At 35.9% G+C, this 17,085-nt stretch overlaps 1 protein-coding gene across 1 annotated transcript in view; it reads right to left on the bottom strand.

Moving 5' to 3' along the window:
* Positions 1–17,085, bottom strand: part of TET2 (tet methylcytosine dioxygenase 2) — a 277,826-nt gene that overhangs the window by 185,513 nt on the left and 75,228 nt on the right.

Here is a 17,085-nt window from a genome sequence, read left to right as displayed (position 1 = left end):
CAAAACACACACTGGTCTTGATGGAATATCAATTAGTCACAAGCTAAACATGTGTTCACTTCCTTTTAAGGATCTATAGAACACATGAGCTACCAACTCTCTCTTTTTTTTTTTTGAGAAATTTACTTTTAACACATTCTCTGCCTATTTAATTCATAAGAATAAAATATTTTTTGTTAAACAATAAATAAAATTAAATTATCTAAAGAATTAAATAAGTATATGCTTTGTTAAAGATAGCAGGAAACCCACCATTTTTCTTTTGAGATTTGTATGGAGCATACTATTTTAAACAACTTTCTAATTTACTTCTATTATCTAATTTTCTTAGTTCTCTTGGAATCCTTTTCTGAAAAGGATACCTAGGTAGGCTCATGAGCTGGAAGCTAGCTGCACATATGTGTCTATTGTCATTGGCTTACCAGTGTATTTAGCTAGCTCCCAGTAGTGCATTGCTGCTCCATCAATAAAGGATACCATGAGAATGAAGCAAAATTGATAAAAGAAGTAAACTGGAAAGTTGTTTAAAAATGTATGTTCTGTCTGAGTCATGAAAGAAAAATTTGGGGCTTAATGTACCTTTAATTTGATCTTCAATGCCAACTTTTGCAAAGACAAGAGTGAAAAAACTCCAATATCTGTGGCAAAGCTCTCTTTTCTTTCTCAAATCTTTGTGAGTGTTAATATTTGCGATCCTGGTCCTCAACCACAGTTACCTAGAAATCTTTAATTAAAGTTGTGTACCAGTTTTTTGCTCCAAACATAAAATAATGAAATCTACAAGAATGGTCGTGGTCTGCTTCAGAGAATATGCTGCACAGGAATTCACAGAACAAGCAAACTATATATTATGGACAGGTAAGAAAAACTCAATGGGAATGGGATATTTCATAACTTACTAGGAAAAATAAGAATCACCTTTTTCTATGAAGGACCTCATGGCTAATTATTATTAAGTTATGTGGGTAAAATTTAGAAATGCTATTAACACAAGTAAAAAAAGTAGATTTTGTTTGATAAAGAGCGTTTTTTTTTTCTTTCTTGAACTATTAAGAGTTTCTCTTTGATACTTTTTATCTACCTCAGGTGATCCAGAACTACAGGTAGATCTTCATGGCGTGATGTAATTTCTTTATTTAGTCTGCAGCCTGTAAGGATATGGCTTAAAGGGACATGAAACCCAAAACATTTCTTTCATGATTCAAATAGAGCATACAGTTATAAACAAGTTTCTAATTTACTTCTATTATCTAATTTGCTTTATTCTCTTAGTATCCTTTGTCAAAATGCATACCTAGGAAGGCTCAGGAGCTGAGAGCTAGTTGTTGATTGGTGGCTGACAATTGGTTCAGATTGTTCCAAGTAGTGCATTCTAAATCACAAAAGAAAACTGAGTTTGATCCCATTTTAAGTAAATATATTTATTCAATGTGTTTGCAAAAGTACACAGTGCAATGTAATAGGCCCCAATCAGGTGGGGCGAGAGCCATATTGGCAAATAAATGTTTCTTCACTGAAAGCTATAAACTGGTGCAAACATATATATATAAAACAAAAAGTGGTAAACTGTACACCTTTAAAGTAAATTTACAATAAAATTGACTGTTATATAGATTCTGACCAGCACAAGCCTTATAATATAAATATGAAAAAGGATTAAAATGCATCCGGAGAAGCATAGGTATCTGACACAACTGCAATATTGCTCTATGAAACGGTTACCATGGCTTTATATCACAAGTGGGTGCTGTAAACATTCATGTTATCACAAATAGACATCTTTTGTGCTCTACTCTTATACACAAATGGATAATGACCAAAATATACAATCCAACCCATAGTGAAAGAAGACTCCAAAGTGTATAAGGTAAAGGAATAAAATAGACATCACTATTTCCCCCTATAGATAGGACAAACAGGTACAATTCGCTCAATATATAATATAACTAAACAACAATAATAACTAAACAATATAAAACCAAATAATATATAAACAGTCAGGTAGCACACATAGAGGAAGTATGCTCCTAAAATAGTAGACAAACCACAACTTGAAGAATAGTTCTCCTATAAGCAGTTCATAGGATGGGGCTGAGGCTGCTCCCTGGATAGAAGTCCTGGCCAACCTCTTGAAGATAACAAAACAAGGAGCAACATAGCGTTATTCTGTTTAATACATCAAATGTAATATATGAGCAGAAGCAACTTACATAAAAAAGCACCGCTGGTGCTAAAAGGGCTGAAAACTCAATGCCACAGAATCTAGCTTTGACTTTATAATGCCACAGTATATATTGTTATATTTTATTATTCGGATATGTGTATTTTTTCTTCATTCCTCTTTGAAACGTTTATGCCTCAAGTCGATTTTTTGTTATTGTGCACCTAAAACCTATTTGCTGCTGTTACAGTTAGAGGTGAGAGACCACAAGGGCCAGTATGCACTTTCAGCACCAGATGATGGTTCTTTTTATTTGTGAGTTGATAAAGTAGTTAAACCAATCAAAATTGAATAAGTGTGCCTGGTGAAGGAGCGAACAAGGAGGGTGAGTAGCGAAGTCTCAAAGTCAAAGAAGCCAGGTTGTGCTGGTAGGCGTAGTTGTGCAACTTTCAAAGACTTGGATTCCCAAACAAAACACTGTATAGCAGGCTTGGTAATGTCTTGCTCTGTTTTCTAAGCTATTCTAATATATTAGAAAAACTGCCTTTCAATTCAAGAATCTTTAAAATTAAAAAAACAATATAACAGCACAATCTAGTTTAACACACAACATAAAAAAAGAAACATTGATTTTTGCAGACCTCTAAGGAAGCAAAGATATGGAAACAAAAGTAAGAGAAAAATATGCTAATGAATTCAGTATTGATGACAAATGCCCAATACCGCTGTTTGTTCACCATGTTGCGCCAATATAACTATATTATAAAACCTTTGCGAACTCTAGCTAGAAGCATATTTCAAATGTATAAACAGTGAAACCTGAAATATTAAGAAAAAGGGGTAATGTTAGAGAACCATTAGGAAAAGTGCAGAAAAATGTAACAAATGTCCTCTTGCAGTGTAGGACTAAAGCTGATTTAACCAGAGAAATCTGCCAACAAGGGAATCTTTAGAGATCTAAGTTGCATCATTTTGTTTGTGTAAAAATAAAAGGCTTTATTTCTTAAGAACATTTGTTATTTTTAAACAAACTATTTCCCTTTACTGTGTGTTTAAACCCTGTGCCAACCTAGCTGGTGATCAAATGAGAAACAGGCATACATGTGTATGCTCCAGTTATTGACTGTAGCCTCATCTGGAGAATAATGAGAGTGTTCAGGGAAATTAATCTTGACTAAGGACCCCGTGATCAAAGCTCACCAGCATGGCGAGAAATCATGCAAAATCTTTTTTTTATTATTATATTTTTACATGTGTCTCTCCTTCACACCCAGAACCCTCCAGTCTAAGTGTTCAAAAAACAAACCCTTTTTAAATGTGTTTATCATCTTTTACAACTATTATAAAAAAATGATATACTGTATGTATATATATATATATATATATATATATATATATACACATACACACACAGGTAGATCTATATACTAATACAGTATATATTTAAAAATGCAAAGAACATTTTCTATAAAACTGATTATAAAAAGATTTTTCTTGTTTTCATCAGGTATTTTAGTTGAAAGGGCCCCAAAGTGTATATATGTATATATATATGTATATATATATATATATATATATATATATATATATATATATATACACACACATATATACATATATAAATACATAAATACACATGCACATATATATATATATATATATATATATATATATATATACAAAATAACCCTTTCCTTTCAAGTACCTTGCATTATATCATATACCTTTTAAAATATTTTAATACGTAATTTTTATTAGTGTATATATGAGTGAAACACTTTATTTTAATGTAGTTATGCTGTTTGGTGCACATTATTTTTTACTCTTATCCTTTATGTAAGGTCTTCACTCACACAAACCCAACATGCGCAAATTTAGATTGCACTCGAGCGAACGCGTTTACTTTCAACTTGTAATATGTGCTCAAGTTAGCGGGGGCGTGATATTAGTTCTCTCTACTCTTTTTAGAAGAGGCTTAGACGCAAGGTCATCACAGAGTTAAAAAGTATTTTAATATAACTGTGTTGGTTATGCAAAACGGAGGAATTGGTAATAAAGGGATTATCTATCTTTCTAAACAATAAAACAAATGGAGTTGTCAGTTCCTTTAATGCTTACCAAAAACACTAATCTTTCAGTGTGATCCAGGTTTTTGAGATGTATTATATTTACTTATAAACCGGTCTGACTGAATGGAGATATTTCATGGAAGACAAAATACAGTTTTTGATGAGTTGGAGTTACATAACAAGAAAAGTAGGGGGTATCGGTTGGACAGGAAAAGTATGTACTAAACCAGAATTACTACATTTATCATGATTAACCATTGTATAACAGATGTTATCATATGGTATAAAAATAAGTGACGCAACAAGTATATGTAGATATGCTCTCACACAGCATACATCATAGACTCTAGGATCTGTCTTACTATAACAAATTGGGTGCTGCTTTCTGGGAGAACCACTTTTCAAGGTATAAGTTATGCAGTCCATGTTTTTCGGTGGAGAAAGAAGCTATAAACTACTTATACAAAGTCTAAGCAAAATACCGTACTGCCAATGAATGAATCCCTGCATTCTAATACAAGTGTGTAAAGACAAACCTCTATCATCTGTCACTGACAATCACGTCACCATGATTATATTTTGCATAATTTTAGCAAGATTATTTAAAGGGAAATGAAACCCAAAATTTTTCTTACATGATTCAGATAGAGTATGCAATTTTAAGCAACTTTCTAATTTACTCCTATTATCAATTTGTCTTCGTTCTCTTTGTATCTTTATTTGAAAAGCAGGAATGTAAGCTTTGGAGCCACCCCTTTTTTGGTTCAGTACATGGGTAGTGCTTGCTAATATAGCCACCAATCAGCAAGCGTTACCCAAGTGCTGAACGAAAAATAGAAGGCTCCTAAGTGAAAGAAAAAAAATTGCGTTTCCTATCCCTTTAAATGCTCAAACACTACACTGCAATCATAAATATGCACCTGGATGTTCATATTTAAGTTATAAGTGTTAAGGTGTGATCTGAGCTATAATTGATTTATTTGTAATTGAACCAGAAAATAATCTTCACTAACATGAATTGAATATGCAAAAGATTACCATGATAGGATGTCATGTGTTCCATATTTCTACAAAAGTGTTTTTTGATGGCTTGGGATATAGTGATGTCAGATTCTCTTAGTGAAAGTAATGGTGAAGCTAATGCACTGCAAAACCTTTTCTTAGAAGGTCCCTAATGGTTTATAATGGCTTTAGATTTGAAAACCCACAAAAAGGCATACAAGAAAATTGAGAGAGATTAGAATAAACCCTAATATTTCCTGTATGGGCTTTTGACACGTTTATTAATAAACATGAATAGATACATTTGAATGAATGTGTATATTATTTGCATGAGTATGAATTAAAAAAAGCACTGCTACACTCTGCAAACAGATTTATTTACCCCAGCAGTGGAGATAAGAGGTAAAAATGTTGATGCCCACTACTTTATGAAAATTAAAACCTTATAAATATTAGGGAGAAGCAAAAATTTGTATTCTGCATTCGTTATAGAAATGAATGGCGAGTATGGCAACAGGCAGCAGCATTGCACTATTTCCAGCCCCAGATTTATTAGTGTAAAACACAAATATATGAGCAAATTCAGATATTTATGTGTTGCACTTTTACACTAATAAAATAGACGAATGCTGCTGCCTCTTTCTATAACAAATGTTTGCTCATCCCTATCAAATATTTATTCAATATTTATAACAATTAATAATTAAAAGTACATTTTCGCATTATTCTCATGCTAATCTTTGCTTTGAGAAATATTGATTTCAGTAAGTGCTTTATTAGGCAGGCAGTCTGTTCAATTAATTAATAACTTTTAAAAAGTTATTAGATCAGTGATACATGATGCATATGGTAACAAAGGCTTGGATCTCTAGACTACACTCTGCAATTCAGATACCATCTGTTTGCAGTTTAAATACAAAGCTAGAGAATGCCACACCTGACCCATTCCATCTTCCAGCCCCATAGCTTTCCTGTCACCAGACTGCTGAGCTCACTTGGTTGACGCCCACTGCTGCCTCTCCTCTAATCCTACGCCTCCTTACTGTAGCTACAGATGATATAAGCATTTCTTACGACGACTGCACACACAGATCAGTTTTACTTATATCAGCACAAAATACCATGAATATGCAAACATAATAGAAATTAAAAATGTATAACATTAGCATGTTTATTAACTAGAATTGTTGTATATGTAGTGAACAAAACTTTAAAAAGAGCCAGGCAGATAATGATACATTATATAATGCATTTAAAGGTGTGTTTCCAAGGAGAGTACTGTGTGTAATAGGTAGCATTACACAATTTTAGCTAAAAAAAAAGTCAAGACTATCAGACCAACGACTACATCTTTTTTCTAATATTCTATATTAAAGGGATATAACACTCAAACGCATTTCAGTTTAGAAAAGAAGCGTATTTCTTTCCAACACGCATGTTTTTGGTTTAGAAAAGAAAAAGAGATATCACTGTTTTAGTAATAGATTTTACTGTGCATGGAGCATATAGAAACATTCCTTGTGTGTGCACACTCTTTAAAGGGATATAAAACCCAAACATTCTCTTTTGTGATTCAGACAGAGCATACAATATTTAAAAAGTTTCCTATTTACTTCTATTATCAGATTTGCTTTGTTCCCATGATATTCGTTGTTGAAGAGATACCTAGGTAGGTGTATGGAGCACTACATGGCTGCTATCTAGTGGTGCTCCTGCAAATGGATAACATTCTTGCAAAACTGCTGTTCTATATTGCTCCAGATACGTGCATGCTCCTGAGCTTACCTACCTGCCTTTAAACAAAAGATACCAAGAGAATAAAGAAAAATTGGTAATAGAAGTAAATAAGAAAGTTGTTTAAAATGTCATGCTCTAGGAGCTGCTAAAGCGGTGCTCAGAGGTGAAACTCTGGCCTACAATATAGCACTCACCAAGAAATTGAAGCTAAGGGAAAAAGAAATACATAAAGCATTAACCAATGCATATAATAAATTTATGCTCCATAAAAATGCCCTAAACTGGGATAAGTATGTGCAAGCTAAAGAAGTCCGGGATACATTTATTCGGACTCAGCAAACACAGAAAGAATTAAAAATTCAGGCCAAACTGTACAGATTTGGGAACAAGTCTGGAAGGATGTTGGCCAGATTGATTAATAACGAAAAAAAGCAATCCTACATCGAAGAACTCCTGGATAAGGGTGTGCGAATATCAAACTCCGATAAAATTGCAGATGCACTTCTGAAATATTATCAAGATGTATACTCTTGTAAGGGCTATGATCATGATAAATCTGCAGAGTTTTGGAATAAGATCATAAGCCCCTCGGTAACAGATGATTGTATTAATAATCTCAATACCCCTATATCAGCACAAGAAGTAGCTGAGGCAATCTCTAGACTTCCTATTAATAAGGCAGCGGGTCCGGACGGACTACCTAGTGAATTTTATAAAATACTTTCTTCAGAAATCTCCCCTTACTTAACAAATTTATATAATGATTATTATATTAACGGTAAATCAGTAACAGCTTCATTCTCATCTTCTTATACGACCTTAATATTAAAGGGAGGAAAGGATCCGCGGCTCAAAGAATCTTATAGGCCAATAGCTTTACTCAATTCAGACTACAAGATTCTAACCTCTATTTTAGCATCCAGGCTACAGCTAATCCTACCAAAAGTAGTCCCCACGGACCAAGCTGGCTTCTTAAATGGACGAAATTCCTCGGCTAAAATTAGAGAGGTATTAGTCACGCTGGAATATTTTGAAAAAAACCTGCGGACGGGAGAGGGGAGAGAGGAAATACCTGGTATACCGGATATGGCTATTCTTTCCATTGACGCAGAAAAAGCGTTTGACTCTGTCACCTTCAAACACTTTAATACATCTTTACTGAAATTCGGCATTAAGGGTAAATTTCCTGAATTTGTAGAGAATCTCTATAAATGCTCAGCCACAAGTTTGATAGTCAATGGAGCTGTATCACCACCAATAACCTTGGAAAGAGGAACTCGCCAGGGTTGCCCTCTCTCCCCACTCTTGTTTGATGTGGCTATTGAGCCCTTGGCAATTATGATAAGACAAAGCTTGGAGGGAATAAAGATCTCAAATCATGAGATGAAAATTGGTCTATATGCAGACGATGTTCTGCTGTACTTATCAAATACTAAAATTAACATCCCAAAGCTCATGCAGATAATTGATCATTTTGGTTCCTTTGCAGGATACAAAATAAACGCATCCAAATCAGAAATCTTCTGGATTCGTAGGAATAGTGACTCATGTATAGATAATCCATTCAAAAGAGTAATAAATTCATTTAAATATTTAGGGATAAATATCCCGACGAAATCTGACAATTTATATGAACTAAATATACCTCTAAATCAAGGAAAAACTCAGAACTTGGCAAAGCTTACCACTTTCAATTTCGGGACGAGTGGCATTGTTTAAAATGGTCCTCCTCCCGAAACTGTTATATATACTTCAGAATGTCCCAGTTATTCTTTTTGAAAAGGATGTACGGCTGATCAACAGTTCAACTAGTCAATTTCTTTGGCAGGGGAAAAAAGCACAAATATCTATTAACAAGCTTTCTCTTTCATGCGAGCTGGGAGGTCTGGCACTCCCAGATATTAGGGCATACAACCTTAGCTTCTTGGCACGTATAGCGACTGGCTGGATTCTGTCTAAAGACTACATTTTAAATAATCATTTTGAAACTAATATCTGTGACCCCTACCTCCCCTTAGCACTACTACATTCCCCTCCTAAAGAGGTACCTCCAGAAATTAAAAAGCTTAAAACCATCCTCAATCCTATCAAGGCATGGTGGAAAATATCAAAGCTCCTCTCTATTAACCCTAAGGTTACGAATTACCTTCCCCTGATAGGGAACCCAAAATTCCAACCCGGACTACATTCTGAGGTTTTTAAGAGATGGCATAACTCTGGATTAAATAAAATGATCTTATTGATAGATAATGATAGAAAATCCATTAAAACATTTGAAAAACTAAAAGGAGAATATAACCTACCGAATAAAGATTTCTTTGCCTATTTGCAGATAAGGCATTTTCTTTCTGAAATTATCAGAGAGGAAGGTTGGTGTTGGAAGCTAGGTAAACTTGAAAATTGGATTACACTTATGAATACTGGCCGGATGTCTATTTCTGTGTGCTATCATCTTCTGGGTGTCAATAGGGGCAACTTAAATCTGGCAAGACTTGCCTCAACATGGGCCTCACTGTCAGAGCAGAACAGGGTGAACTCAAAAACTCTGCAATATTCCATAAATAAAGTGGCAAAGATAACTCTCTCTGCCACATGGCGGGAAGCACACATTAAAGTGCTCCATAGAGCATATTTTACTCCCGAAAAGGGCCGCAGGGTACACAACTCAGGCTTTGACAAATGTCCTAAATGCTCACTCCCAGCAGCTGACATTGAACACGTTTTGGTTCTGTCCAAAAGTGAGAAACACTTGGCGTAAGTTAGAATACTGGCTGAATAGGGTACTGAAAATTCCCTCAGTAACCCTTACCCTATATCAGATCATATTATGTATTGACAATTTAAATAAGCGTCATCCTAACGACAAACTCATCTCCATCTCTATCTTAGCTACCAGATATTTGATTTGTAAAAAATGGAAAATGCGCTCTGTACCTAGTGTGTCTGAAATTAAGAATTGTTTGAAAAAACAATGTTTATTAGAACAGAAGGACACAGACATAAATAATGAAGAAGACATAAGGAATTTTTTTAATAAATGGGCACTATATATTAAGTCACTCTCTGAAAATGAATGAGAATATATGATTCTTCCTTTTCAAAATTCGGAACTGATTCTGTTAGGTATCTGGTAGATGGGGTGGTGGGGGACATGAGAGAGAGAGAGTTTCTTCTACCTGTTTTTTTGGGGGGTTTTTTTCCTTCTCTCTCCCTTTTTGTTTGTTTGTTTATGTGTTTTGTTTTGTTGGTCTTCCTACCAAAAAAAAAAAAAAAGAAAAAACCCAACATAAGGTGATTTAAGGTATTAGTGTTTGTTTTTTGGACTTTAAGAAAAGTAATCTCTTCTTGGAGAAGACTAAGGGCTAGATGCCATCAAATATAATATGCTCTTTTTTTTTTTTTTCTCTTTCTTTTCTTTTTGGGCTGAAATTATGTAAACCTTCAGATGATGATAACTCTTTTTTTGTTGTTCTTCTTTTTTTTGTGAGCCAAGTCCGTATTATTGTATACCATTACTTTTTGTTGGTTAATAAAGAATAAATTTAAAAAAAAAATAAAAAAAAATGTCATGCTCTATCTGAATCATGAAAGAAAAATGTTGGGTTTTATTCCAACTTTTACTAGAAGTATTTATCTAATACAGTGATTTTTAACCTGCCGTGGCACACTTTTTTACATTAAAAAATCCTGTGGCACACCACCATCCCAAAATTTTAAAAAAATCACACATTGTAGCCTAATACAGCATATATATATACACATACATACAAACACACACATACTGTATGTATTGTGCTGTTATGCCATGCCTCCTACAAACTACCCCTGCACTGGGAGTAAAAAACAAGCAACGTTTAAAAAATATGTCACACTGTTGTCAGTCTGCCGTGACACACCTGAGGATGTCTCACGGCACACTAGTGTGCCACGGCACATTGGTTGAAAAACACTGATCTAATACATGCATATTGCAGAAAAGTATGACTTATTTATCAGTCCCTTTAATAATTTTACAATCCATATAAATATACCAGTATAAGTAAATATAGCCATAATGTAAAATAAATCGCTAAAAATAGCTAAAATTCTTGAGTTAAACTTCTCACTGTGTATGCAAATTTAATTAAAAAGGGACAGTCAAGTCCAAAAAAAACTTTCATGATTCAAATAGGGCATGTAATTTTAAACAACTTTCCCATTTACTTTTATAACCAATTGTGCTTTGTTCTCTTGGTATTCTAAGTTGAAAGCTAAACCTAGGAGGTTCATATGCTAATTTCTTAGACCTTGAAGGCCATCTCTAATCTAAATCTGACAGTTTTTCACCACTAGATGGCATTAGTTCATGTGTTTCAAATAGATAACATTAAACTCTTGCACGTGAATTTACCATGGAGTGAGCACCGATTGGCTAAAATGCAAGCCTGTCAAAAGAACTGAAATAAGGGGGCAGTCTGCAGAGGCTTAGATACAAGGTCATTACAGGGGTTAAATGTGTATTATTATAACTGTGTTGGTTATGCAAAACTGGGGAATTGGTAATTAAGGTATTATCTATCTTTTAAAACAAAAAAAATGTTGGTGTTGATTGTCCCTTTATCTATACTGACTCCTACATGACATCTGTAATTACCTACACTCATGCCCAGTGTGTCAGGTACTTACCTAGACCAATCTCACAATGCGCTCCTGCCTCGACATTCCTCCAAGTGGAATGCCAAGCTCTGTCTTCTGCAGTGGCTGCTATCCCTAGGTGCGCGTAGTCACTCGCTTAACTGATTTAAAACGGTCATGCCTAATTACAAGAACTTCCACCTAAGTGGCTACAGGTGTGGGAGTTCCTAGTTAAATACACTCAGTCAGTCCATCACTTTGGGCTGAGTTATTGAGAGTTACACCTTGTCCTCCTGTATAGTGTTATGTAAACAGACAATACTTACCTTGTTCCTGTGTCTGCTGAGTCTCAAGTTGTTACTTACCTTGTTCCCTGGCCTGCTGAGTCTCCTGTACATGCTGTTCCAGTGGCAGCTTACCTGAATCCTGCTGCACGTACCTGGTATTCCGTGGCAGCCTCACCAGGCTCACAGAATCCGCTGGGTATCCTTTGCCTGCTGAGTCTCCTGTGCGTGCTGTACCAGTGGCAGCTTACCGGAATCCCGTGACAGCCTCACCAACAGTATATGCTGGGTATCCTCTGCCTGTTTAAGTCTCCTGTACCAGTGACAGCTAACCTGAATCCTGCTATACTTGCTGCACCTGCCTGGTAACCCGAGACAGCCTCCCTAACAGTGCTCGCTGGGTATCCTGTGCAGTCATCAGACTTCTACTTCCCAGCCCTGTTGTCCACCTCTTTGGTGGAGAATTTTAATCTCCCTGGTGTCTTCCGACTAGGGAGATTGACAACTCCAGCCTGTGCGTGATTGGCTGTGGGCTGGCAGGGTGTGGGATAAAAGCGAGCACAAAGGAGCGCCTGTGTGCGATGTTAAATGCGGGCAGCGAATTGCTGCCCGCCAGAAAAGAAGCCAGGCGGACAGAGGCGAATATGTATGCCCCTGTCCACCATTGTTTGATAAATTGAGCCCTATATCCTTCTCTGTCTTTTCTCTCATCACTCGTTAACTTTGCCCTCTCTTTTTTGCCCCTTTACATTTTTTCTCCTTTGCTTTCTCCTCCTCCCTTCTCACTCTATTAACTATCTTTCAGTCTCTCTTTTACTCTCTTTCTCCACGCCCTAGTTCCTTCTCTTTAATCTCTATTTTCATGTTCTCCCTTATCTCTCTCAGCCTATCTCTATTCTATTAACACTCTCTTCCCTCTCTTTTTTGTTTTTCTCCACTCTCACCTTCCCTCTCTTCAATCTCCCTTCTCTCTCTCTGCCATCTTTCTCCCTTCTTTCTTTTCTCACTGTCTCCTATTTTTTTTTCTTCATCAAAACTTTTTCTTCTCTCCTCCACTTACCTTTTCACTTTCTCCCATCTCTCCCCACTCTATTCTTTCTCTTTCTGTCTTTGTACACTTTTCATTCTCTCCTCCTTTATTTCTCTCCCCACTCTCCCATTCTCACTTTCCTATTACCTTTGTCTCTTCTTCTCTCTTTATCTTTATCATCTTCTTTTTCTCCTTTAATAACATTTGCTTTTATTTTCTCTCTTCTTTCTGTCCATTCTCTCCCTGCTCCATTAACTTTTGCTTTTATTCTCTCTCTTCTTTCTGTCCATTCTCTCTCTATTCACTCACTTTTAATTCTCCTTTCCACAAACTTTAATCAACCTCACCTCATGCTTCCGCCTCTATATTCCCTCTTCATTGTCTCTCTTTCTACATTTTCACTGTACTCTTTCAGTGAAATCCAGGGCAATTCCTATTCAAATTTAGGTTAATTTTTGCATTTTGTTTTGTGTCAAGGTGCCTCATATTTGAGCCTTGCCTAAGGCCTCACTAACTCAAGAGCCAACTCTGGTTATCAACTTTGGCTTTCCACATGTTTTGGAACTACATTTCCCATGATGCTCAGACACTTTAATGCAGGGATGGGAAACCTTGGTATTCCTGATGTTTCAGAACTACATTACCCATGATGCTTAGGCACGCTGAAGTACAGTTGATCATCATGGAAAATGTAGTTCTGAGACATCTGGAGGGCCAAGATTCCCATCCTTGCTTTAAGGGTACCAAGCATAGGCTTTAGTAAAAAAAAAATCAAGACAATCCTAACAGGTTTGAAATGCTACATGATAGTTTACTATTTTTTAGGAGAAGTTTTGGCAAAAATACATAACAATTTTCAAACAGCTTTTAATGACTTGGCTCTGCAGGAACCCAATCAGGTACTTTGAATTGAGACCCCCCCTGTCAATGATATTCAACTTCATCACCAAATACATTTCACACAGGTTTTCAGATACTTTTTGGATTTTGTTGAAACACCTCCTTATGGTCTTGAAAAATCATTTAAAAACATTTTTAAACCAGCTTGCTCATTTCATGTTATTAAACCAGATTGGTTTTTTTAACTATACAATCTATACACAACTACAATATTATTATTATGTTAATTTATTATGGAAATAAAGTGTCTGAAAGTTTATAAACTATTATAAAATTCCATAACACATAAATGTATCATTAGTTAAGTGACAACCTGCATTCAAACACTTTAGGCATCATCGTCTATAATGAATCAGATTAACAGAATCAGAGTTTATATTATAATACAAATCACCTACTTATAGCAATGTACTAGCAACATTAGAAAAATGAGCAAACCTGTTCAAATAAAGAAAAAAGTGCTACTTGGCAAATTAAATAAGTTATAGTTTTTCTCAAGAGTCTCTATACATGTTCAGAAAATAAAGGTTTAAAATCATTAAAGGGATACTAAACCCAATGTTTTTCTTTCATGATTCAGATAGAGCATTAGATTTTAAGCACCTTTCTAATTTACTCCTATTATCAATTTCTCTTTGTTCTCATGCTATCTTGATTTGAAAAAGCAGTACTGTAAGCTTTAGAGCCGGACCATTTTTTGTTCAGCACCTGGGTAGCACTTGCTGATTTGTGGCTAAATGTAGCAAACCAATCACCAAGCTCTACCAAAGTGCTGAACTAAAAATGGGCTGGCTCCTAACCTTTTATTACTGCTTTTTCAAATCAAGATAACATGAGAACAAAGAAAAATTGATAATAGGAGTAAATTAGAAAGTTGCTTAAAATTGCATGCTCTATCTGAATCATGAAAGAAAAAATGTGGGGTTAGTATCCCTTTAAGTATAGCTGAACAGATCCAGAAAATAAGTGGGGGGATCTCTCCATACTTCAAGTTTAATATTGACTGTCTCCTCCAGGTGTCTGATGATGATGATGGCTTCCATAAAGATGAAAGGTTGCTATAATGATCTAACAAGTCTCCCTGTTTTAATTCAATACAGATTCTGTTATTTCTAATTCTCAACAGTTGCCCATAGTAGCTTTGACAATGATGAAATGGCATATTGCTATATCATAATATAATGATATAGTATATATTATGATATACATACCTAGTATTCCTTAAGGGTACACAGCATCATAATGCCCACTGCGATATATTTTATTCATACAAACTAGGCCTGTGCATTCAGGGTGTTGGATGCCTCTGAATGTGGAAGGAGGAGGCCGCTCTAGGCGTTCTGCTCTTTTTGGAGTCGGATTTCTGCTTGTGAAAGTGCAACACACTAAGATCTAGCTTTGCACTTTCACAAGAAGAAATCCGGCTTTGAAGAGAGCTGAAGGCAGCAAATTATCACTTTCTTCCGCAGTCGGAAGCATCCAAAATCTCTGAATGCACATGCCAAATACAAACATTAAAGCAGATTACATAACAGCTAGCATATGCTTCTGTATGCAAACCTGCCATTTAGTTCCTTATCAGCATTCAAAGAGAAGCCTACATCACCCCTAATATATACATAGTTCCCACCTACCAAATAGCACAAATTATTTTCTCAAAATTGTGCATGGGTGCATTTTAAATATAAGCAGTTTGCAATTTACTTCTATTACCAAAAATGCTTCTAGTAAAAGTTATTGTTTTTCACCGACATACACACATATGTTGTGAGGGCCCATTATCTAGCATTCAAACACTACACCTTATAAAAGAGTCAGCAGTTATATGACACAAATCTTCACAGGCACAATACACATCACCCAGCATATGTGCATATGCTGCTGAAAAACAGTAATCATTTTTACTAGGAGCATTTTTGCCAATGAAGTATACAGCAAAAAATATTTCTATTTAAAACAGAAACACTCCCATGCACATTTCAAATTTTGACCTTTCTATCTCTTTAACCTATTATCCACCACACTTTATACAAGGAATACATATATCAATAGAGAGGGCAATGCATACATGCTTAATTACTGCTTAGAAACAGCTGGTGGTGACAAATGTAAATGAAACCTAGGAACTAGACACATATCTATAGAAGTCTGGGGAGAGATTAATATATTGATAGGAAATATGCAGAATAATCCAGAAAGTTAGGCATGAGAATTTAAATTTTAGGAGCTGTAAAAATTTTAAGAGTTATGGAACCTCCTTGTTTATATTATAATGTTCAAAAGACTGAGCAGAAAAACATTGTTCAAGGAAGAATATGAATGCTCATGAGGAGACTCCTTCACTGCATAAGTATATACTAATTCTATCTGTATAACATCACATAACACGATAAACCAGAACAGGACAAAAGTAAACAATTAATTTATATATATTATTCTATGACAGTTATACATATCTGTATGCATGCACTTCATAGAGCATTCTTTTTTGTTAACCCCTTAACGACCAACGACGTATGGGGTACGTCCTGCAAAAAAATGCAGTTAATGACCAAGGACGTACCCCGTACGTCGTTGGTCTTTGAAAGCAGTGGAAGCGATCCTGATCACTTCCAACTGCTTTCATGTTATAGCAGTGATGCCTCGATATTGAGGCATCCTGCTATAACATTTTTTAGCCGTCCGATGCAGAGAGAGCCACCCTGTGGCCCTCTCTGCATCGGCCATCAATGGCTATGTTCGTTGGTGGGAGCTGATCCAGGGAGGCGGGTGGGTGGCCATCGGTGGGAAGGGGGGCGGGATCGAGTGCGCGCGCGTGCGCGGGAGTGGGAACCCTACACTATGGAACAACAAGTAAGGTGGTACTTGGTGGGAGAGAGGGTGGGAACATTATACATTTTAACGATCTGGGAGGGTGGGAGGTTGGGGGTTGAGGGGGGGCAGCTACACTACAGAAAATAGTAGTTTTAAAATAATAAAATAAAAAATTTGATAAAAAAACATTTGATTTCAAACTGGGTACTGGCAGACAGCTGCCAGTACCCAATATGGCGCATAATAAGGCAGAGAGGGGGGTTAGAGAGCTGTTAGAGAGCCCTAATTGAAGGGGTTAATTAGGGAGCTTGTAGGGAGCACCAGCATTTTAAACATAGCACTTGCTTAGGGAGCCTAAGGTGCATGTGCCATCTGGTAATGACTCAATTTGTTCATTGCTGACATGATACATGATACTGGTGCTCTGAACAGCTGCAGTATTTAAAATGCTGGTGCACTGAGAATATCTAGCTA

Source organism: Bombina bombina, chromosome 2 (genome assembly GCF_027579735.1).
Source record: "Bombina bombina isolate aBomBom1 chromosome 2, aBomBom1.pri, whole genome shotgun sequence".
Taxonomy (NCBI): domain Eukaryota; kingdom Metazoa; phylum Chordata; class Amphibia; order Anura; family Bombinatoridae; genus Bombina; species Bombina bombina.
The sequence above is the reverse complement of the archived record's forward strand: the minus strand, read 5'-3'. Positions and strand labels throughout refer to the sequence as shown.